This window comes from Balaenoptera physalus (genome assembly GCF_965194825.1).
Source record: "Balaenoptera physalus genome assembly, chromosome: 2".
Classification (NCBI taxonomy): Eukaryota; Metazoa; Chordata; class Mammalia; order Artiodactyla; family Balaenopteridae; genus Balaenoptera; species Balaenoptera physalus.
The window spans coordinates 109,229,799-109,252,863 of record NC_138883.1 but is presented as its reverse complement, the minus strand read 5'-3'; the positions used below and the strand labels follow the sequence as shown (position 1 = coordinate 109,252,863).

The 23,065-nt window shown below is 37.7% G+C and overlaps 1 protein-coding gene and 1 pseudogene across 8 annotated transcripts in view; both read left to right on the top strand.

The window, feature by feature from the left end:
• CSNK1G1 (casein kinase 1 gamma 1) overlaps nt 1-23,065 on the top strand; it is a 193,129-nt gene that overhangs the window by 34,720 nt on the left and 135,344 nt on the right. The gene's annotated exons all lie outside the window — the stretch shown is intronic.
• On the top strand, nt 12,174-12,715 carry LOC309654747 (large ribosomal subunit protein eL19 pseudogene; annotated as a pseudogene). Its single transcript has one exon. The product of its transcript is annotated as a large ribosomal subunit protein eL19 pseudogene (transcript).

Genomic DNA, 23,065 nt, shown 5'->3' with positions numbered 1-23,065 from the left:
ATATTATTTGGCTGTCTCTCTCTCTCTCTTTTTTTTTTTTTATGAGTGGGATTGTGTTCCTGTCTTACTGGTTGTTTGGCCTGAGGCTTCCAGCCCTGGAATTTGTAGGCTGTTGGGTAGAGCTGGGTCTTGGTGCTGAGATGAGGACCTCCATGAGAACTAACTCCAATGAATATTCCCTGGGGTCTGAGAGTCTCTGTCAGTCCAGTGGTTCAGACTCAGAGCTCCCACCACAGGAGCTTCGGCCTGACCCGCAGCTCGTGAACCAAGATCCTGCAAGCCATGTGGGGTCGCAAAAAAAAAAAAAAAAAAGAGAGAGTGAGAATGATAACAAAGTAAAAAATAAAATTAGACTGGGAAACTAACAGATATGTTAGAAAGAATATAAAAATATAGATGAATCAACAACCGGAAGGTACAAGAGTACCACAATAGTAAAAAAGAGGAGTAGGGGAAAGAGGAAAAAAAAGGGGGGGAGGCCTTGGCTGTGGAGGGCGGGGCCTAAGCAAGGGCGAGGTTTGGGCAGTGGTTGGGGCCTATGCTTAGGACCCACAGGGCTGGAAAAGGCCCTGAGGACTGTGGAGGGTGGGGCTTAGGCTCAACAGAACAGAAGGGGCCCAGGCGTGCCCCCCACCCCTGGTCTCAGAGGGCAGGGGACCTCACCTGGGAGCCCAGCAGGCTTTTTGGGCTCTAGTGGGTGGGGCAAATGCCCTCCTCTCCTCTCTTGCTCCTCCATTCCTGAAGGGCCCCTCCCACCTGCCTCTCCTGCCTGCCTCTCCTGATCTCCCCGGCCTCAGGGGTGCTGATCCTGTCTGGCCTCCACTTCTCCTCCCCCTCAGTCCCCCCATGTCCTACCAGCTCACTTGGTGGTTCCTCCGTTTTCCTTGGGTGTCAGGGTCCCCCACCAGTGACCAGCAGGTGTCCTAGTAGTGGAGAGATGCTAACTCAGTGTCTGATTCCTTTTTATAATTCCTGTTTCCTTATTGATATTCTCTACTTAATGAGATAACTGTTTTCTTGGTTTCCTTTTAGTTCTTTGTGGTTTCCTTTGCCTGGACTTCCTCAGGGACAGTTTCTGTATTCTTTTTTTTTTCCTGTGAATGGTTTATACTTTCTTGTTTCTTTGCATGCCACATAATCTTTTGTTGAAAACTGGACATTTTGAATATATTGTGTTGACTCTAGACATCAGATTCCTCCCCTTCTCTGGGTTTTTTGTTGCTGCTTGTTGTGGGTTGTTACAATTAGTTTCATTGTTGTTTGTTTAGTGTCTTTTCTAAATTATTTTTGTTAGGTATATATGCTTTGTCATGTGTGATTATTGAAGTCTGTGTTCCATTATCTTAGCAGTCAACTAGAGTTTTTCCCAGTTTCCTTGAACACCTGGAGACCAGAAAAGTATAAAATAAAGAAAAAGAAAAAAATACTCTACTTTTGGCTGGGTGGTTCTGTGTTTGGGTACTCCAATGCTTAGCCGGGCTGTTTACAACCCTGCCTTAGCTTTTACCTCCTGCTTGTGTGGAGCCTAAAGGTCAGCTAAAGGTAAAAGTTTAAGGTCTTCTAGGCCTTTTTCTGTGCATGTGTTCAGCCCTGGGCATATGTGTGGCCGTCTAGATTCCTCGTTATATATGAGAGTTTACAAAGCCCATTTCTCCCCACGTATCTCCTTTCTCAATGTCTTCCTTCCCAGGCTTTTAGTTCTATATATGCGTTATTATCCTGCCTGTTTTCCCCTATCCTAGGCTGCTTGCCCTGGGAGTGCTCCAAGTCAGGCAAAACAAAAGCACTTTCTTGTGCCAGTTTTTGAGGAAGTTGCCAGTCAGGTCATTGCAGTCAGCCACAGTTCTTTGAGACTAAGGTTTGTATTGCCCCCTTGGCACTGTTGTCCTGCACCAGGAGTGCAGCTGCCATCCTTACTGCCCCTTCTGAACTGGGGAGTGGGGGATGGTTGGTAGGCAGTTACAAACACCACAGTGCTCTCTTACTGCAGTGTAGCAGCTTCTTTCTTTGCCAAGCCTTCTTGGTTGTTGTAATTTTTATTAGATTCCAGAGTTCTGCAAAAGTTGATTCTGATCATTTTTTCCAGCCTGTGTGTGTGTGTGTGTGTGTGTGTGTGTGTGTGTGTATGTGTGTATGTGTATGTGCAGTGGGTGAAGCCCTGGAGTTCCCTGCTTTGCCCTTTTTAATGATGTCCTTCCCCTGCTGCCCTCCTTTTTCTTCCTACTGTATCTTTTCAAAGCATCAAAGTTAAGTTTTTACAGTATTTTTTTCAAGAAGTACAGCATATGTATAAAGATTCACATATGGTTTAAAGACTAAAAGTGAACACTGTGTACCCATCACTCCATTAAAGAAATAGAACACTACTGGTATCTTAGAAGTTTCTATGTGCCCTTTCCTTTTTCTGACCTAGAAGGAATCATTATCCTGAAATTTGTGTTAATTAGACATGCAAATAAGTAGGAAAATGTCATCCATAGCTAAGAGAAAAATAAGTCTATAGAAATAGACCTAGAAATGCTGAAATGATAGAATTAGTACACCAAGACTTTAAAAACAATTATTTTAAAAAGTTTAAGGACTTAAAGGCAAGTGTGAAAATACTTAGGAGAGAAATGGGTATAAGATGTAAGATAGAAATAAATAAAAAACTTTTCAAGCTGAAAAATACCTGACTTGTTGCTTTTAATTTAGCACTTTCAGTTTTTAGGAGGCAGGCTGTTTGAGTAATCTGCCATATTTCCATTTGCAAAGTTCCATCCTCCCTGCCTTCCCACCCCCTGCAAGCTTTTTTTTATATAGTAATTCCCAAATTTTGCTGTTAACCAGTTTCATCATTTTTCTTATCATTAACTTTACCCAGTGTTAAGTTTAAAAAATTGGGAACAATTTCATCTTAGTTTTAACTTACCAAATGAAGAATGTCAGTAATACTGCTTTTGCAGATAATAAAAGATAAAAATGCTGGGATCCAAAAAACAGGCACATAACCAAGATAATGAATGAAGGCAGTAAGGACTAATATTGTTAAAGAAAGTGCTAAGTATATAATATAGAAATATTTGAGAATGATTAAATACAGATTATATTTCACAAAGTATATCTACATTTTTATACCTTTAAACTGTACTTGCGTATTTAACATAGATACAATTTGATTTAGTATTTTAATTAATATGTGTTAATAGTAAATAAATAACAATTTATACTTCTATTGTATATATAGTTAATCTATAGTTAATCATTTTTTCTTGAACTGTACATTTTTAATCATTTTGTAGGCAAGGCTGTGCTGTATCCTTCTTGTTAGGACAGTACTGACAGCATAAACCTCTTTATGCACTCAGCTATGATTAAGCTTAAGGTATTATAATGCCACCTCCCAGTTGCTAAACATACTTTAAGTCTTTCTAAGTTGCCACACTTACCAGTACTGATTTCAGGGCCATGGGGTTTATCTATGTGTGGACCAGGTTAGGACAATGAATTCTTTTTCTTGGTTAAAAAGTTTAAGGTTTAATTCTTTTTTTTTTCCCAAGCATTGTATGACTTATTTTTGAATAAGTTTCAACTTGTGGTTGAAAAAGTTGAGGTAAGTGTTGGCTTGGGTCACTGGCTTATCTGTGATTAGAATTCAGAATTTTTAGCCCTTAGTTCAATTCTTCCATTTAGTTCCTCTACATGAGACATTCTTCCCTGTTCACGAGGGTTATGCCAATGGTTTTGTTGTGGTACTGAAATATATTAAGGTGTTGAGTTGGTAATGCAGGATCAAGTATTTTTCATTTGAGGGAGCTAAACACTGAGTCCACTTAATCCTTAGTATAACAATTATATTGATTCTCCACATTGTTATAAAATCCTAGGTCCATGATGACTAATTACAGAGTTGGGAGAATTTAATTTTGGCTTTGAGTAAAGTGACCAGAGAGTTCAGACCTCTATTTGACTTGAGAATAGTCTCTGGTTTGCCCAGTAAGGTGTCATGTATGCTGTGCACAAAAGTTTTGGTTTTTAAATAATCAAATTACCTCTACTGGGGAGCATGACACTATGGAACTTTAATTTTTCTAGGACTACAGTATGTATAACTTTAGCATACATATGATTGCTAGTTTTATAACATTCTAAATCCAGTGAAGTTCAATCACAGTATTATAAGGTATAAAAGATAAAGTATGATTAATTTTGACATAATGTCTACTTTTAATCAGTGACTACTTGTTTTTATGGTGGCAGTTTAATTAAACTCTTGGTTGTTTCCTTGCAAGTGTCATTTTTAATTTAAACAGTGTTAGGAAGACTTTCTATTATCGTAAGCTATTTACAGAGGTAAAATATTCATTATAAAAAGTAATGTTTTGCAAATTTTAACAAAGTGTAAGTGCTTGTAATTTTATCTTGATTTAGAAATTTGGCAGTTTGGTAGGTAATCCTTTAAATTGTGTTTCTTTCTATATGCTAACATTTTTTCAGTTCTCTTGTTATTAACTACAGTATGAACTATTATTTTCCTGTTTAAAAACTTTTTTTTTTTAAAGCAGTATCTCAGTATTTTGTCACAACATTTTGGACAAGGTGTTTGGTTCGATTTCTCTTTTCAAATAATTTATGTGATTATTTCATATGTGAAGAGTTTTTCAAAAATTTTGAACAGTGTAGAAAAGTTATAAAGAACAAAATAAAACCACATATAATACTTCCTAGAGAGTGATCATTATTAGCAGGTAAATTTTCTTTCCATTTTGTTCTGTGATTGTATGAGACAGAGAGATACATGTATAATATATACATATTTTTAAAAAAGATTTATTTATTATTTACTTATTTATTTTTGGCTGTGTTGGGTCTTAGTTGCGGCACATGGGATCTTCATTGAGGCACGCAGGATCTTTCCTTGCGACGCGTGGGCTTCTCTCTAGTTGTGGCGTGCGGGTTTTCTCTTCTCTGGGTGTGGTGTGCGGGCTCCAGGGCGCATGGACTCTGTAGTTGGGGCTCACGGGCTCAGTTGCCCTGCGGCATGTTGGATCTTGGTTCCCTGACCAGGGATTGAACCTGCCTCCCCTGCTTTGGAAGGCGGATTCTTTACCACTGGACCACCAGGGAAGTCCCTGTATTTTAAATAATACAGTTTAGTATTCTTTTTTCACTTAATGTTGAGAAAATTGTTCCATGTCATCAGATAGTTAATGGCTGTAAAACACACAAATTATTTAACTACACTTCTATTGTTGGTTTCTAGGTTATTTCAGATATTTGCTGCTATAAATTCTGAAATATTTTGTTTATTTCCTTAGGAAACTTCTTTCCTTAGGGTTTAATTAATGAACATTATTATTTATTCCCTAAGATTCAATAAATGAATATTTTACCAGGTAGTCTTTTGGAGAGGTGGTACAGTCCCCTCAGCAAGGCATGAGAGTTTATTCCTCTGGACTTGCCTAATGTGGGACATCACGATTTTCTTTCATCTTTACCAATTTCATAGATGAAAAATGTTATTTTTGTATAACATCTCTAATGTGTACTTCATATGTATAATACGTATGAAGTGCTGTGTAGCTTTTGGGTAGCATATGTATTTGTTAACTAACCGTAAAGTAAAAAGTAGAAGTAAATAAAATTTATGTAAAATAAGTTGATGAGCCACATCAATACTGTTTTAATTTCTGAAATGTTAGAAGGCAATGAAAATTTCAAAGGACGTGCTTTTTCTAGTTTGCATTGTCATGTAAGGCTTTGTAGCGTCTGCTGATGAGTCCACTTTGAGTTTTGATGTGGCGTTAACTATTTTGAGGCTCAGAAAATTGTTGGGTTACAGCTACTAAGAATCTTTTTCACCCATGGCTGAAAATCATCTGTGGAAAATATAGTTTGCTAAGAAATAGTTTGGGGCTTCCCTGATGGCTTAGTGGTTAAGAATCCGCCTGCCAATGTAGGGGACACAGGTTCAAGCCCTGGTCCGGGAAGATCCCACATGCTGTGGAGCAACTAAGCCCGTGCACCACAACTACTGAGCTTGCGCTCTAGAGCCCACGAGCCACAACTGCTGAGCCCGCATGCCACAACTACTGAAGCCCGCGCGCCTAGAGCCCATGCTCCACAACAAGAGAAGCCACCGCAATGAGAAACCCATGTGCCACAACAAAGAGTAGCCCCTGCTCGCTGCAACTAGAGAAAGCCTGTGCGCAGCAACGAAGACCCAAAGCAGCCAAAAATAAATAAATAAAATAAACTTAAAAAAAAAAAAAAGAGTGCATGATGCATGTAAAGCTTTAGAACTATTTATTGAGCACCTAATAAATGCTCAATAAATATTAATTATAAAAAAAAAAAAGAAATAGTTTGGTGGAATCAGAGTCATAGAGGCAGTGGCCAACCTAACAGAGCAAATTGCTTGAGAGACATTTATATTTGACATGTTAATTACAGATTCTTCCTATTTGTTTGTATTAGGAATGTACTCAAAGAACTCCTAATTAGACATTGTTTTTTGTTAACTTGATTTGTATATTTGAAAGCAATAAATAGCATTTCTTTTTTTCTTTAATGTTTTAAAATTATTACAATTCATAAGTTAAGGAAGACATTATTTGGGCTGATCTTCAAACTAGTCTGCCCTTTCTGAAACGTGAGGCAATCTCTTATGAATTAAAGAGCATTTATGATTTTCATTATACAAATCACATGTCTTTAGCACTGCTCCTGGATCTGCTCCATTTGACCTAATTATGAAATGAAGTGGTCCTTTATCTAACCATAGTTTTAGGCCCATAGAAACTCTTGTAGTTTTATTTCCCTAGAAACTTCTTTATGTACATAGCTGAGAACTTGAGTGTAGGCTAGAAAGTCTGTATTCTTAAAGTCTGAGTCCTAAAACTCATGTACTTTTCTTAAAAGTATACTTCTGAAGCTTCTAGGAACATAGTCACCTGACTTTACTAAGTCACCTAACTTTACTAACAGGTTTGGTTGTAGCTCATAGCAGATTAAAGGAGGTGCATTACACATAAGTGGAGGAAGGTGCTGCTAGAGCTGAACACACCAACAACCGTAAGAAAGAGAAGGAAATATAGTATTAAAACTTAGTACCCTGGAGCCATTTAGTATAGCAGCATTTGGCCTTACATAGTTCATTAGGGCTGGGTGACATAATTTTTTTTTTTTAATTTTTTTAAAATTCCCTTTTTTTTTAAAGTTTTTAATTTTATTTATTTATTTATTTATTTATTTATTTATTTATGGCTGTGTTGGGTCTTCGTTTCTGTGCGAGGGCTTTCTCAAGTTGTGGCAAGTGGGGGCCACTCTTCATCGCGGTGCACAGGCCTCTCATTATCGCGGCCTCTCTTGTTGTGGAGCACAGGCTCCAGACGCGCAGGCTCAGTAACTGTGGCTCACGGGCCTAGTTGCTCCGTGGCATGTGGGATCTTCCCAGACCAGGGCTCGAACCCGTGTCCCCTGCATTGGCAGGCAGATTCTCAACCACTGCGCCACCAGGGAAGCCCCCTGGGTGACATAATTTTTCATAGAAAAATACAGTGGTGTTCTCAGTCATCAAAAAGGTTAAATTCACATGTCTTGTGTTTGGCTGTGCTAGGAGTTCATGCTCTAAAATTATTATTTCTTCCTTTCTTCTCGTCTTTTCCAATATTTATATCTCATTTTTTTCCATATTGACCATTGATTAAGTTATTTTTGTAGTGGCTTTTATTTAAGTATAAAGTATATATGTCTTTTTTAAAACTTTTTCTTCATAAATAAAATAAAAAGATTTTATTTTTTTTTAATTTATTTATTTGGCTGCATCGGGTCTTAGCTGCGGCACGCGGGATCTTCCTTGTGGCATGCAGGATCCTTCGTTGTGGCGTGCGGGCTCTTTGTTTCAGCGTGTGGGCTCTTTGTTGCAGCGTGCAGGCTTCTTTCTAGCTGTGGCACGAGGGCTCCAGAGTGCACAGGTTCCGTAGTTGCGGCGCATGGGCTTAGTTGCCTCGCGGCATTTGGGATCTTAGTTTCCCAAACAGGGATCGAATCCGTATCCCTTGCATTGGAAGGCAAACTCTTAACCACTGAACCACCAGGGAAGTCCCTAAAGTATGTATATCTCAATCTTAGTTTTAGGGTTTAAAAGGATAAACTTCAATTCTCTAGCAAATTCATCTATTCAAGACATAATTTCCTAATCATTAGACTAATGAGGGGTTATTATGCTTAAAGAGATTTATATCTGTGCACAGGTACAGTTTGGCATATATAACTGGATATACTTATTTTTAGAAGTATTTGGTTAGACAGAATTGTGGTTGGTAGAGGCATGAGTAGATTAGAAGGTGGAACAAGATAAAGGCTAATTATGAAAAAGAGTAGAAATGTTAGGTAAGTATGAGTGATAGTTGGGAAGGAGAAAATTACTTTCAAGATAAATAGGCTAATAATTTTATTCTTGGAATATTCATTAAAAGGAAGTTTTTCATTTTATATTTTAATGTCACATTCTCCCTAGGCTTTTTTTTTTTAACATCTTTATTGGAGTATAATTGCTTTACAATGTTGTGTTAGTTTTCCCTAGGCATTTTGTAAATATTCTAGATATTGTTCTTTAGTTTTTAAGAGTAGAGATTTTCTATAACTGATAAAAATGATTTTTGATTATTAACAGGTGGTATAAAAGGAAGAGCGGCAAGTGAAACCCAGTTATCTTTTGAGTAACAGCATTTTTCCTGTTCTAGAATTATAAAACATTGTTTTAGAGACAGACTTTTATGTAGCCAAATGTACAAAATTATTCTAAAATAATTTCACTACACTGTCTTGATAATTGAATTTGGCCCAGGCTCATGGGAATCCTGTGGGTGTGTGTACGTTTGGCTTCTGAGCAAGTTACTAGAGGAGAGTTAAATACTTTACAAAGCAAAGCTAAAATACGGATTTTTGGGTGTTGTTTTGTTTGCTTCTTTGTAGTGGGCCTACCAATTGTTTCTTTTCTCATTATGCCTTTCTTGGCTTTAAAGAAGAAACACTCTTCTTAGTCACTGCTTTTACTGTTTCCAAGTGAAATCCATATGTATATCTCTTATTTTGGTATAATGGTGTTTAATACAGAGTTAACAGCACTTTTTCTCCTTTGAGGCCGTGGGAGGCTATTTCCTCCTCTACTTCTCTCAAGCACTATCTTTGTGGTGTTTTCACTGGGTTTCAATTAAGGGGCTATTTACCAGAGACTACTACTGCTGCAAATAGACCCAGAAGACTTAATGGATTTTTGTGAATTCGTAAGGAGTCACAGGAAGGAAAGGAGAAATTTCTGGGTCTGTCTACAATAGTAATAAATATAAACTCACAAACAAGCCAGAACAAATTCAAGTTTTTTTTTTTCAGGATTCTGTTTGTTTTGTGTGGGGGTGCAAGAAGAACAGGAGAAAGTCATTGGCCCTCTGTGTGGATATGAGGAGAGGTCCCTCAACAGGTTATGGTTGTCTTTGTCTACTAATTTTCCTTACCTAGTTACCTCCTCCTCCTGCTTTGAAGCTGTTTTATGGGGAGAAAAAGGATAAGGGGAAAGAGCACTCTGTGGGTTGCCCCACATCTCTGATCAATGTTGTTTTTCTGTGTTGGTCATTCTTATTTTACCAATAAAGAAATTAAGGCATAGTCAGAGGTTACTATTTCCCTTAATTCTTTCTTCATTGCTTTATCATTGAAACCTTTCATGAGTCCATGTGTTTTCCCTACCCTTGGGTTTGTGAAATTATCCTAACTTCCTTCTTTACAGAGACGGTGCATTGAGATAGTAGTCATTTAGTGGTTAGTGGTTTCAGCCTGATTCCCTTCATTGACAGTTTGCGATAATGGGACTGCATTGGTTTTGATCATAAAATACACTTCTGGCTGATTTCTGAAAGCCACAAAGAGTGGGATGTGTTTCTATACCTTTGAAATTAAAACTGCAGCATGGCAGACATTAGGATGACTGTTAAATTTGGCTGCGCATTGAAATTTACCAACATTCTGAAACAGCTACATGAGAGAATGGCTGACAAGAGATAAGTAGCATATTTGTATGAATAATTTTTCAACCAAGGATGATGGTATTCATTTTGTTGCATAAGTAATGTAATGAAAGTAATTTAAATATAAAAAGAAAGTGAAAACGTCATCATCCTAACAGATCATTTATTTTCCATTCTTGCACTTGTGTTTGACTAAAAATATAATTTTGTTATTTAGTAATAATGTCATAAATACATATTTATAGTCTATGAAGCCATATTTTAAAAATTAGGGATATTGGGAACGTTTTAGGGGTCTTGGAGATGGGTGGCAAAGACTGGAAGGTAATACTTCCTTATAGTTGTTTGGTAAAGGACACCCCTTAGGAAGGAACTTTGAAAGGGTGAAAGAGAAGAATCAGGAAATGAAGTAATTTTAGAACCCTAGTGTAACAGTATCTTACATTTATTATCAGTTAATAATAGGTGCGTACATTTATTATACTTTATTTCCAGTGACATAGGAAACTATCTTTAAAAGAAAAAATTTTCCTACTATTAAACGTGTACAAATGATGGATTTATTTATTTATTTAAAATATTTATTTATTTATTTATTTATTTGGCTTTACCAGGTCTTAGTTGCAGCACGTGGGATCTTTTTAGTTGCGTTATGTGGGATCTTTTAGTTGTGGCATGCGGGATCCAGTTCCCTGACCGGGGATGGAACCTGGGCCCCTGGCATTGGGAGCACCAAGTCTTAAGAGCTGGACAACCATGGAAGTTCGTGGATTTATTTTTTTAAAAAAGCTTAATAAAACCATGGTTGAGCTGACAAAAAAACTAAGATAAGAAACAAAAAGAGAGCTCAAATGCAGAGGTGTTTGCAAGCACTTAATTATTGTTGCCCTAGGGCATCTGCTAGTTCCTGATGACTTTTTTTTTAATATATATATATATATTTAAAATTTAATTAATTAATTAATTAATTTTTGGCTGCTTTGGATCTTCGTTGCTGTGTGCTGGCTTTCTCTAGTTGCAGTGAGCGGCAGCTACTCTTCTCTGCAGTGCGCAGCCTTCTTATTGCGGTGGCTTCTCTTATTGCGGAGCACGGGCTCTAGGTGCGTGGGCTTCAGTAGTTGTGGCACACAGGCTCAGTAGTTGTGGCTTGCGGACTTTAGAGTGCAGGCTCAGTAATTGCGGCGCGTGGGCTTAGTTGCTCCGTGGCATGTGGGATCTTCCCGGACCAGGGCTCGAACCCGTGTCCCCTGCATTGGCAGGCGGATTCTTAACCACTGCACCACCAGGGAAGCCCGCTTGATAACTTGTACAGTCAGTTTTTAAGAGGTACTCATGAAACTCAGGAGACAAGAATAGAAGCTATGCATTAGGGAGTCAGGCTAGAGATCTACCTTCCTAAAACCAGAACCCACAAAAGGCTATATCCCCACTGGGAAAAGGAGATAGAGAAAAAAAAAAATGACCCTAGCAAAGAGAGTCAGAAAACTTATCCTTCTTAGCGTTAGCTATGCATAGAGGGAGAACGAGGTTTTTCCTGAATATTTATAATTAGAAATATGTCCTCATAGAGGTTTAGGACCCCACTACCTTTGTGTTTTCAAAAAAAAAAAAATCTTTAAGCTGAGATTCGTTTTGAATGATTACAGTTTACTTGGTATTGTGCCCAGACAAAGACAGAAGTGAATTCAAATCCCTTTTAGAGGAATATCCTCTCGAAGTCCTCAAAGAATTGCCAAAGATATTAATCCAGAGAGCTTGAGCTCCTGTAAAAAACCACAAAGCATATGAGGAAATGGTCACCATGAGCAAAACAAAATACCAAAATCAGACTCACAAAGGTTTCAGGTATTATCTTACTGGATACTGAATATAAAAATAAATGTGCTGGGACTTCCCTGGTGGTCCAGTGGTAAAGAATCCATCTTCCAATTCAGGGGATGTGGGTTTGATCCCTGATCAGGGAACTAAGATCCCACATGCCGCGGGGCAACTAAGCCCGTGTGCCACAACTACTGAGCCTGCATGCCTCAACTAGAGAGAGAAAACCTGCACGCCACAACTAGAGAGAAGCCCATGGTGCCGCAACGAAAGATCTCGCATGCCTCAACGAAGACCCAACACAGCCCAAAATTAAGAAAAAATTAACTAATTAATTAAAAACAAATAAATAAATAAATGTGCTTTCCTTTTGCCACTGTGGCCGCAGCCATGAGTATGCTCAGGTTTCAGAAGAGGTTTGCCTCCAGTGTCCTCTGCTGTGGCAAAAAGAAGGCCTGGTTGGACCCCAATGAGACTAACAAAATTGGCAATGCCAACTCCCGTCAGCAGATCCGGAAGCTGATCAAACATGGGCTGATCATCCGGAAGCCTGTGACTGTCCCTTACAGGGCTTGATGCTGGAAAAGCACCTTGGCCCGCCAAAGGGCAGGCATATGGGCATCGGTAAGCGAAAGGGTACTGCCAATGCTTGAATGCCCGAGAAGGTAACCTGGATGAGGAGGATGAGAATTCTGCGCTGGCTGCTCAGAAGATACAGTGACTCTAAGAAGATTGACCACCACATGTATCACAGCCTGTACATGAAAGTGAAGGGTAACATGTTTAAAAACACGCAGATTCTCATGGAACATATCCACAAGCTGAAGGCAGACAAAGTTTGCAAGAAACTTCTGGCGGACCAGGCTGAGGCCTGAGGTTTAAGATCAAGGAAGCACTGCAAGCACTGTGAAGAGTGGCTTCAGGCCAGGAAGGAGGAAATCATCAAGACTCTGTCCAGGGAATTCCCTGGCGGTCCAGGGCTTAAGACTCCGTGCTTGCAATGCAGGGGGCGCAGGTTCAATCCCTGGTGGGGGAACTAAAATCCCACATGCCAAGCAGTGTGGCCAAAAAAAAGACTCTGTCCAAGGAGGAAGAGACCAAGAAATAAAGTTCTCCCACTCTTCTGTGTACATAGTGGCCTTGGCAATTACATAGATCACTCATTCAATAAAAAACAAGCCTTTATCTGCCTACCCCCCAGCCAAATGTGCTTAATATATCTGAAGAAACAAATGGGAGAAATGAAAGTATGACTCAGGAACAAGGGATTGTCCAAAATAATTAGAATCTAGAAACAAAAAATAAAATAATTAAAATCATAAATTGAAGGGCAGGTTTAACAGCATATTGACTTGAAAAGAGAATTAGTGAAGTGGGAGATAGATCTGAAGAAATAATTAGGAATGCTGTACAGGGAGAGAAAAGAGAAAATATCAGTAAGACACAGAGAAGGACTGAAAAGGTCTGAAGTACACCTGTGGTAAGCTGAATAATGGCCCCCCTAAAGGCATAGAACATATTCAAGTTTCATAAATATTCTGTGAGAGCTTGAAAAGAATGTGCATTTTCTAGTTTGTTGAGGGCAGTGGTAGTTAAGAGAGGAGAAGAGCCTCAGAAATTGAAAACTGTCAGTGGTTTAACATTAGCATACATAGCCTTGTGCAGTTTGACCTTTGACAGCTGTCAGCAGGCAGTACTGTCCCTTCATGTTTCCTTTGCTTTAACCTTAATAAACTAATTACAACTCCCTCATCAGACTAGATCAGTGGTTCTAAAACTTTAGCGTATATCAGAATCATCTGGACGGTTTGTTAAAACACAGCTTGCTGGGCCCTCCCTCCAGAACTTCTAATTTAGTGCAACTGGGTGGGGCTTCAAATTTTCCATTTTTAACAAATTCCCAGGTGATGTTGATGCTACTCACCTAAGGACCATGCTTTGAGAACCACTGTAGAGACTACTTATCTTGACTCCGATCCTTTGTACCTGCTGTTTTTTTTCCTGCAACTATCGATACTTTTCTTTTCCCATCTTATACTTTTTTTCAGCAGCCCCCCAGTTTAAATCTCTTTCTTCTTGGAAGTATTTTTAACCACCAAGTTGTCAGATGTCTCTTGTCTATGCTTCCTTATACTCACAAATACCTTTTGCACATCTGTAAGAATCCTAATCATGCTCTTTTAAAAGCATTAAGAGTTATGTTTTGTGTTTGTATCCCCAGAGTCTTTGTACCTGGTATATAAAAAGCAGTCAATAAATCCTTGTTAATAAATAAATGGGCTCTTGCCATCCATATTTTGATTGTGTTATGTAGGAAGAAACAATTATGGAAATTTATCTAAGACTATGTGTAACACAGTGTTTAAAAAAATTATACATTGTATATTCAGAAATATACAGTTAAATACACTTTGGGAAGGTAACCTGAGTTTGGAAAGGTTCGTTCCTTTTGTCTTCCTGCCATTTCATGTCATTTGCTGGAACATAAGGGTACAGGAATAAAGATGGTGAAATGAGAAATGGACTATTGCAATGGATTTAATAAGGACAAAATAAAGAATTAGGCCAGTGGTTTTTCCTTAATTCATTGTATCAGTCTGAAAGCAGAATTACTAGGATATATTGTATGTTATTAAGGGATTTGACTGTACAATTGTGGGAGCTGGTCAAACAGTCTGTAAAGCTTTGAGTCTGTAGCTAGAGCTTGAAGTTCAAAGGCAGGTAGTTGGTAAGAGAAGATGAGAAGTTGGAAGCCATGAGCGCAAGCTAGAACTGACAAAGGCAGACTAGAATGCTTATCAGTTGCCACTGCCTTCAAGCTTGCTGATGTAGTAATCCTGCAGGAGAAGCTAGGCATTCTTACTTAAGGAGCTAACGCGTACTTGGCCCAAGAGAAAGAGAAGCTGAAGGTGGATCCAAAGGAAGGTGGAGTCATTGTAGACCTGGGCTGCTTGCATACACCAACAGAGTGAGCTAGCAGATAAGTGACAAGATGTGTGAAAGCAGTAAAAGCACCTAGCCCGGCCTTCTGAGTGTAAAAACCAAAAAAACCAAAATGTCTGCTGCTTCACTTCCACTCTCCAGATCCTGGATGAAAATGTCTTTTGTGGCTCAACCACAAGGGAAGAGAAAAAGGGAAACGTTTCTGAGAAAACTTTTTATCCTAGCTAAGTTGACACATTACAGAAGCCATCACACACTTTAGAGATATGTATATACACTAAGTAAAATTTTCAGTACTTTTCTATCACAGTGATTTTCTAACTTCAGTGCAAAAGAATCATCTGGGGAGCTTATTAAAATGCAGACCTATGAGCCTTGCACCAAGATTCTAAATTAAGCGGGTCAGGAGTTGGGGGCCAAAAATATTTGTTTTTATAAAGAATAGCAAAGGCGTGGAATTTTTGAACCACACTTAGAAAAATGTTGATAACAAATATTAGAGTAATGATTCTCTACCTGCATATTTAAAAAATAGCAGGATATTTTATTAAAACCTTATTAAATCAGGATATCAAGAGGCATGGGTTCTGGTTTTGTGTAGTTTTATATTTTACTAGTGATTCTGCTGTGCAGCCACAGCTGAGAACCAGTGTTTTGTAGCAATAAGGGGTTCAAAGAAAATACTCAAATAAAAAGGGTAGGGACCTAGTAAGTGGGTTTGAGATTGGTCTGCATTTGTTTTGCGTAGTGATGTTTAATGAATTAGTGAAGACTATATTTGATCAAAGTATCCTTTCTGCCATAGTCACACTTGATTCTAGATGTAAACTAGATTACACTAGCTGTAGCAGCAGCTCTTGGAGAATGGAGTCTGGGGGCTTACCATATTCTGTCGTCTAATCCTCTTTAGTGATATTGGTGTGAATTAACAAAAATAGATGAGTACAGCTAGAAGTTTGAGTTAAACTTTGTCCTATTCAATCCTGTTTTCTTTCAAAACTAGGAAAATATGTCAGAGTCTTGCTGACACAAACTGATCATGTGCTATGGATATTTCAGCCTTCTAACCTTTATTCAACTTCAAGTTTTAGATGCTGTAGGCTTAATCTTAATTAACAGGTCTGATTTTAATAGCAGTGCAAGTACAAAGTGGAAATTAAGATTCATTAACCTGTTAATCAGTTTACAGATTCACACTACTAATTTAATTTCAGATACTGATTTTCAGTAAACTATGTAATCGTATTCAGAATTGTTATAGAGATTTTCTTTGAAATATGCATAGATACTCTGTGACTGTTAAAAAGAAAAAAATGAAATATACTGACAGGAAACAAGTCCAAGATATATTAAGTTACCAAAAACAAAAAAACACCAAAGCTCTGAAACTTTTGGTTTGTATAGTAATTTTTTAAAAATATTTATTTATTTATTTGGTTGCATTGGGTCTTAGTTGCAGCAGGCGGGCTCCTTAGTTGTGGCTCGCTGGCTTCTTAGTTGCGGCATGTGAGCTCCTTGGTTGTGGCAGGTGGGCTCCTTAGTTGTGGCTTGCAGGCTCCTTATTTGTGGCTCACTGGCTCCTTAGTTGTGGCATGCAAACTCTTAGTTGCAACATGCATGTGGGATCTAGTTCCCGGACGAGTGATCGAACCCAGGCTCCCTGCATTGGGAGTGTGGAGTCTTAACCGCTGCACCACCAGGGAAGTCCCTGCTTTGTGTAGTATTATCCCATTTCCTTCCTTCCTTCCTACCTTCTTTCTTTCTTTCTTTCTCTTTCTTTCTCTCTTTCTTTTCTTTCTCTCTTTCTTTCTCTCTCTCTCTCTTTCTCTCTCTCTCTCTCTCTCCCTCTCTTTCTCTCCCCCCCCTTCCTTCCTCCCTTCCTTCCTTCTTTCTTCCCTCCCCTCCTCTTCCCTCCCCTCCCCTTCCTTGCTGTATGGCTTGTAGAATCTTAATTCCCTGACCAGGGATGGAACCTGCACCCCCTGCAATGGAAACACGGAGTCTTAACCACTGAACTGCCAGGGAAGTCCCTCCCATTTCTTTATTTCACTTCAAAAACTGTACATGTTAAACAATGTTATATGGTTAATTGATTTTTAACAAGGGTGCTGAGACCATTTGATGGGGAAAGGACTATCTTTTCAACAAATGATGATGGGAAAACTTGATATACATACACAAAAGAATGAAGTTGAACCCTTACTTACACTATACACAAAAATTAACTAAAAATGGATCAAAGACCTAAAGTTGAGAGCTAAAACTATAAAACTCTTAGAAGAGTGCATTGGGGAAAAGCTTCATGATATTGGATTTGGCAACAATTTTATAGATATGACATCAATAAGCAACAAAAGAAAAAACAGATAAATTGGGCTTCATCAAAATTAAGAACTTTGTGCATCAATGGATACTGTCAAGGAAGTGAAAAAATGACCTACAAAATGGGGAAAAAAAGTTGCAAGTCATATATCTGATAAGGGGTTCATATGTAGAATATTTATATAACTCCTAAAACTCAACAACAACCAAAAATCCCAATTCAAAAATGAGTAAAGAACTTGAATAGACATTTCTCCAAAGAAGATACACAAATAAGCACATGAAAAGATGCTTAAAATTGTTAGTCATTAGGGAAATGTAAATTAAAACCACAATGAGATACTTCATACCCATTAGTATGGCTGTTATCAAAAAAACAAAATAACAAGTGTTGGTGAGGATGTGAAGAAATTGGAAACCTTTTGCATTGTTGGTGGGAATATAAAATAGTATAGCTGCTGTGGAAAACAGTTTGGTGGTTTCTCAAACGGTTCAAAATAGAACTACCATATGACCCAGTAATTCATTCCTAGGTGTATATCCAGAAGAATTGACATCAGTGTCTTGAACAGATATTTGTACATTAATGTTCATAGCAGCATTAGTCATAGTAGCCAAAAGGTGGAAGCAAACCAAGTAAGTGTTCATTGACAGATAAATGGATAAACAAAAGTGGTACATACATAAAATGGAATATTATTTAGTCTTAAAAAGGAAGGAAACTCTGACACATACTATAACATGGATGGACCTTGAAAACATTATGCTTCGTGAAATAAGTCAGACACAGAAGGACAAATGTTGTATGATTCCACTTATATGAGGTACCTTGAATGGGCAAATTCATAGAGACAGAAGGTGGAATGGAGGTTACCAGGGGTTGATGACAGGGGCCAGTGGGGGGAGTGGGAGGAGAGGGAATTATTGTTTAATGTATTCAGAGTTTATGTTGAGGGTGATAAAAAAGTTTTGGATATAGATAGTGATGATGGCAACACAACATTGTGAATGTATTCAATGCCTATGAGTTGTATATTTGCATATGGTTTAAATGGTATTATGTTTATTTTGCTACCATAAAAAGCAAACAAAAATGTTAGTACATGATTGGAAAGAACTTATCAGAAATCTTTGGTGGTGAGGTTTCACTTTTTACTTTGTATAATATTTTTCTGTGAGTTCTGATTATAGAAACACATGCTTATTAGAAAAAATAATCAGAAAACAGCAAGTATATAACAAAGATGTGTGTGTGTGTATGTGTGTGTGTGTGTGTGTGTGTGTGTATGTATAGGAAAATTTTGTCTAGTGAATCCAAGTTGTACGGATTGTTGATCATCTCCCCAATTAAAATTTTTGGGTGGGGGGCTTCCCTGGTGGCGCAGTGGTTGAGAATCTGCCTGCTAATGCAGGGCACACGGGTTCGAGCCCTGGTCTGGGAAGATCCCACATGCCGCGGAGCAACTAGGTCCGTGAGCCACGACTACTGAGCCTGCGCGTCTGGAGCCTGTGCTCCGCAACAAGAGAGGCCGCGACAGTGAGAGGCCCACACACCGCGATGAAGAGTGGCCCCCACTTGCCACAACTAGAGAAAGCCCTCGCACAGAAACGAAGACACAACATAGCCAAAAATTAATTAATTAATTAACTAATTAATTTAAAAAAGAAAAAATCTTTTTTGGGTGACTTGACTAGATGATTTTCCATAGGACAGGAATCAGTTAAGTACCCTCGCTAACAAGTTCATTGGTTATAGATATTTTCTAGTTTGTTATATCTGTATCAATTATTCTTAAGCTTCTGTTTTCATCTTGAAAAATTATTTTTAAAATGTATCAATTAAGGCATATATGCCATATCCAATACCTAATAGTCAGCTATTTAGTAGAGTTTTGTATAGGAATGTCTTTTTAAGTCAGAGATCGCAAGGCAACATGCTTTACACCTTTTTTTTGGCACATCCACAAAATGAAGAGGATAGCTTTGGTCATTCAGTTTCCGCAGTATCTGTTCTACTTGTTAGCCATTCTGGAATTCTTTCCTCAACTAAACCTGAAAAGAAATTTTGTTTTTAGTCTCATCTTTTATCTGATATCTTCTGTTCTGTTGAAAGTATTTATGGCTGTTTAGTTCAAGATACAGTATTAAATGAGGGAAATGTGATAATTTCCATTGCAGTTGAACAGATCTTTTTGTTCAAGTACAGACTGTTTTACTCTTTTTGTTGTAAGTACAGACTACAACACATATCCCAACTAGCTTCTGCGTGCTCTTTGACACTGACCATAAGGAGAACTGGACCACTCTTTCATAGACCCCGGATAAATCCTATTCAAAGTATAATTTCCTATAAATGTAGAGTTTTTATAAAGGAAGAACTTCAGATTATTAGCTCTTGCCCCAAGAAGCATAGGAAAAGATGAGGCAGTATTTATATGAATAATAATAATAATTTCACCTATTTTAAACTGTGTGTGTAAGAAGTTTTAAGTTACTATTACAGGGACATGTAAGCATTGTTCTTAATTTAATGTGGTAATTGAGTGAGGGACATAATTATTTTAATTAATTATTCATCAGTCAGAAAAAGTATTTTCATAAGACCCTTACATGTCTTCTGAAAGCATCATAGATCACAAATTGAAAATTTCTGTGAAACTTTGCTTCTCACTAGTTATTTTCTCTTGGGAAATTAATTATCTAATTAATTTTCCCTTTGATTTCCTGTGATAGAGGGATGACCTGTCTTGTGATGGGAGAAGGGGCTAAAAGGAGGGAATTAAACCAATGATTGATTTATTGTTTTAGCTGTTCGAATAGCTAGTTGTATAAATTCTGAAGCTCATAATTTCATATAATGTTTTTCCTTTAAAACTCTTATAACACAGATTAGTAAAAGTTCAATCGATTAGAACAGAAAAAGCCTAGAATGCCTGGATTTAGGCAGCAGGATTGACTTCTGTTTAATTGAAGATTATGAAGAACTTCTAAACTTTTCAAAAGTTGTTTTATTTTGAACATTTACTATGCTTAAAGTACTATGGGACATGATGAAGAAGAAATGGGTTTTTGCTCTTAAGAGGCTTACAGTATATTAGGGTAACTAGACTTGTATTATGGTCGTTCTTTTTTTCTTGATCATTTAAAAATACAAAACTGATATCCTTAATATTGTAGGGAATAGAATGGGTTCTTTCTATGTCAATAGAACCTGTGGCTATTATAAATGTTGTACTCTCTATAAGAAGCATATTCAGATAAGTATTGAGTGCAGGTTGCATTTATGCTGATTCCAGTAGACTTCCTGGCCTTAAATAAGAAAGAAAGGAAGAAAAAAAGGAAGTGTGTAGAGTGCTGTTGATGGATTTTGTGTAAGTTGTGATTTTTGTTGTTTTATAATTTCTTTGTAATTAGAATAGTGAAATGGAAGGAAAGGATCTAGTAAATTGAGGGTACTTATTAAGTAAATTTCAGTTAATTGGAAACAGTCAATTCAGTTAAACATTTATTCATTCTACTCTGTTTTGGCACAGTGCTTGACACTGCAGGTACGTAAGACAGCAGTTCCTGGTTCCATACAGTTCCACAGTCTAGTTTAGTAGACAGGTAAAAAATAGCCACAATTAATTGGTGTAGCAACAAATGAATGTATGAACTAAGGATATTATTATTCATTTACGTGTCATAAACTTATTGAGCAACTACTCTGTGTTCAGTTCAATGTTGGCACTGTGAGTACAATGACAAACAAGAAAGATTTGCTCCTCCATTGAAGGAGCTTACAGGCAGGTTTTATTTTGTCCCTATCCTTAAGGTTTTGAAATGAAGTAAGTAAAACAAGACAGGAAACAGCAGGAGTAAGCTGACTCTCTACACTGGAAGAACTCAAATCAGAATGTAGTTTGTGTGACAATCTAATATTCCCTTGATCAACTGAAAAGGTTGAAATTCTCATTTCCCCCATCAATATTGGAGGGACTCTCTACTACTTAGCTTGTGATAGGGTGTTTTTTATAAAGTAATAATTAGATGAAAAGTTACTTTAAAGCTTAAAAATTCAACCACGAAGTAAATATTTATGGAGGAAACATACTAGCTCTTTGGAAGGTAGATAGGGGTGAGGCAGTCAATGGAAAGAACTCAATCCGATAATTATTTGGGACTGTCATCAAGGCTGCCTATTGGTGTTCTGTGGCCTCTTATGCTTATTGTTCCTGTGTTACTAAACTGCACTTATCAAAGCCCTTATTTTAAAAAATAAATAAATAATTGCAAGAAAAATGACGATTCAGGGCCTTTGTGACTTTATGCCAATGAGAGGTGTTTGTGGCTCTTCATTACTGGCTTCATTGTGACAGTCTTAGTGTTTATGTTTCTTGAACAAAAGAAAAGCTAATCGGCTCAGTGAAAATTATTATGTTTTTGTTTTTTACCATAACTTGGCTTGAAAAAAGTTTTAGTGTGATAGAAAAAATCCTTTCACCAGATACTGAAAGATATTTTTTCTATTAGCCTCTGCTGGTTTATACTTCTCATCCAGGGTGTGTGCTAAAATAGTAGTAGATAGAAGTATTTGAAACAAATGTTTGTTTTCTTTGTAGATTGTCTTAACAAAGCAATTCTTGTAAAATAAGTCAATAATCTAAATCTCTGTATTAACACTTCTGGAAGTATCATTAGGGAAACCACAGAGGGAAATAATATTGTGATCTCTAGGTTTACCTTAAGCTAGAGAAAACCAGGTAATGGTAGGAATGAGCTTTTTGGTAAGCGTAATGCTGTCATCTGTTACAGTAGATAAAAGATTTCAGTAGCTCAGCCCTTGTTGATATCATTGCCTTAGTTTTAAGTTAAAAGTGTCTCTTTCCAGCTACTTGAATGAGATGCTCTTAGAAAATAGTACTCCTTGTGTTTTACTCCTGAGATGTACATGCTAGGATTTCTTTATTCCTTCTTCCCAAGTAACTTTAGCTCATGTTTAAGCTGAGTATGTAATCTCTGAAAATAAAGATGAATTTCCTGGTCCTATAATAGCTATTATATTAAGATTTTTTTTTTAATATAAATTTATTTTATTTATTTATTTTTGGCTGCGTTGGGTCTTCGTTGCTGCGTGCGGGCTTTCTCTCGTCACAGCAAGTGGGGGCTACTCTTCATTGCAGTGTGTGGGCTTCTGTTTGCATTGGCTTCTCTTGTTGTGGACCACGGGCTCTAGGCATGCGGGCGTCAGTAGTTGTGGCACAGGGCTCAGTAGTTGTGGCTTGTGGGCTCTAGAGCGCAGGCTCAGTAGTTGTGGCTCATGGGCTTAGTTGCCCCGTGGCATGTGGGACCTTCCTGGGCCAGGGCTCGAACCCATGTCCCCTGCACTGGCAGGCGGATTCTTAAGCACTGCGCCACCAGGGAAGTCTTATATTAAGATTTAAAAGTTTGGTAAATTAGTATAAGTTGTGTTTATCAGATGAACTGATTTTAATGCATATAAGTCAACATGTTTATCAGCTGATAAGTTTTACATGTTTTCAAAATTAAGCATAAAAGTATAATCTTTTTTATGACATTGAAAGTACTTTCCTTTTGCAATCTGTATCTTAAAACACAGTAAAATTAACTGAAAACCAAGGTGCAGCTGTTTTCTTTCATGTGAATGAGGTGAGGTGTGATGTGATATGATGAGATATGATATGGTGTGGGTGAGAGCTTTGGAATCAGGCAAATCGGAGTTTAAGTTCTCTCTCTGCCATTTACTTTTTTTTTCTTTTAAATAGAATTATAGTTGATTTACAAAGTTGTGTTACTTTCAAGTGTACAGCAAAGTGATTCAGTTATTCAGTTATATATATATGTATATTCTTTTTCAGATTCTTTCCCATTACAGGTTATTACAAGATAATGTTTTGTTTTGTTTTTATTTTTTGGCCATGCCACACGGCATGTGGGATCTTAGTTCCCCAACCAGGGACCAAAACCGCGCCCCC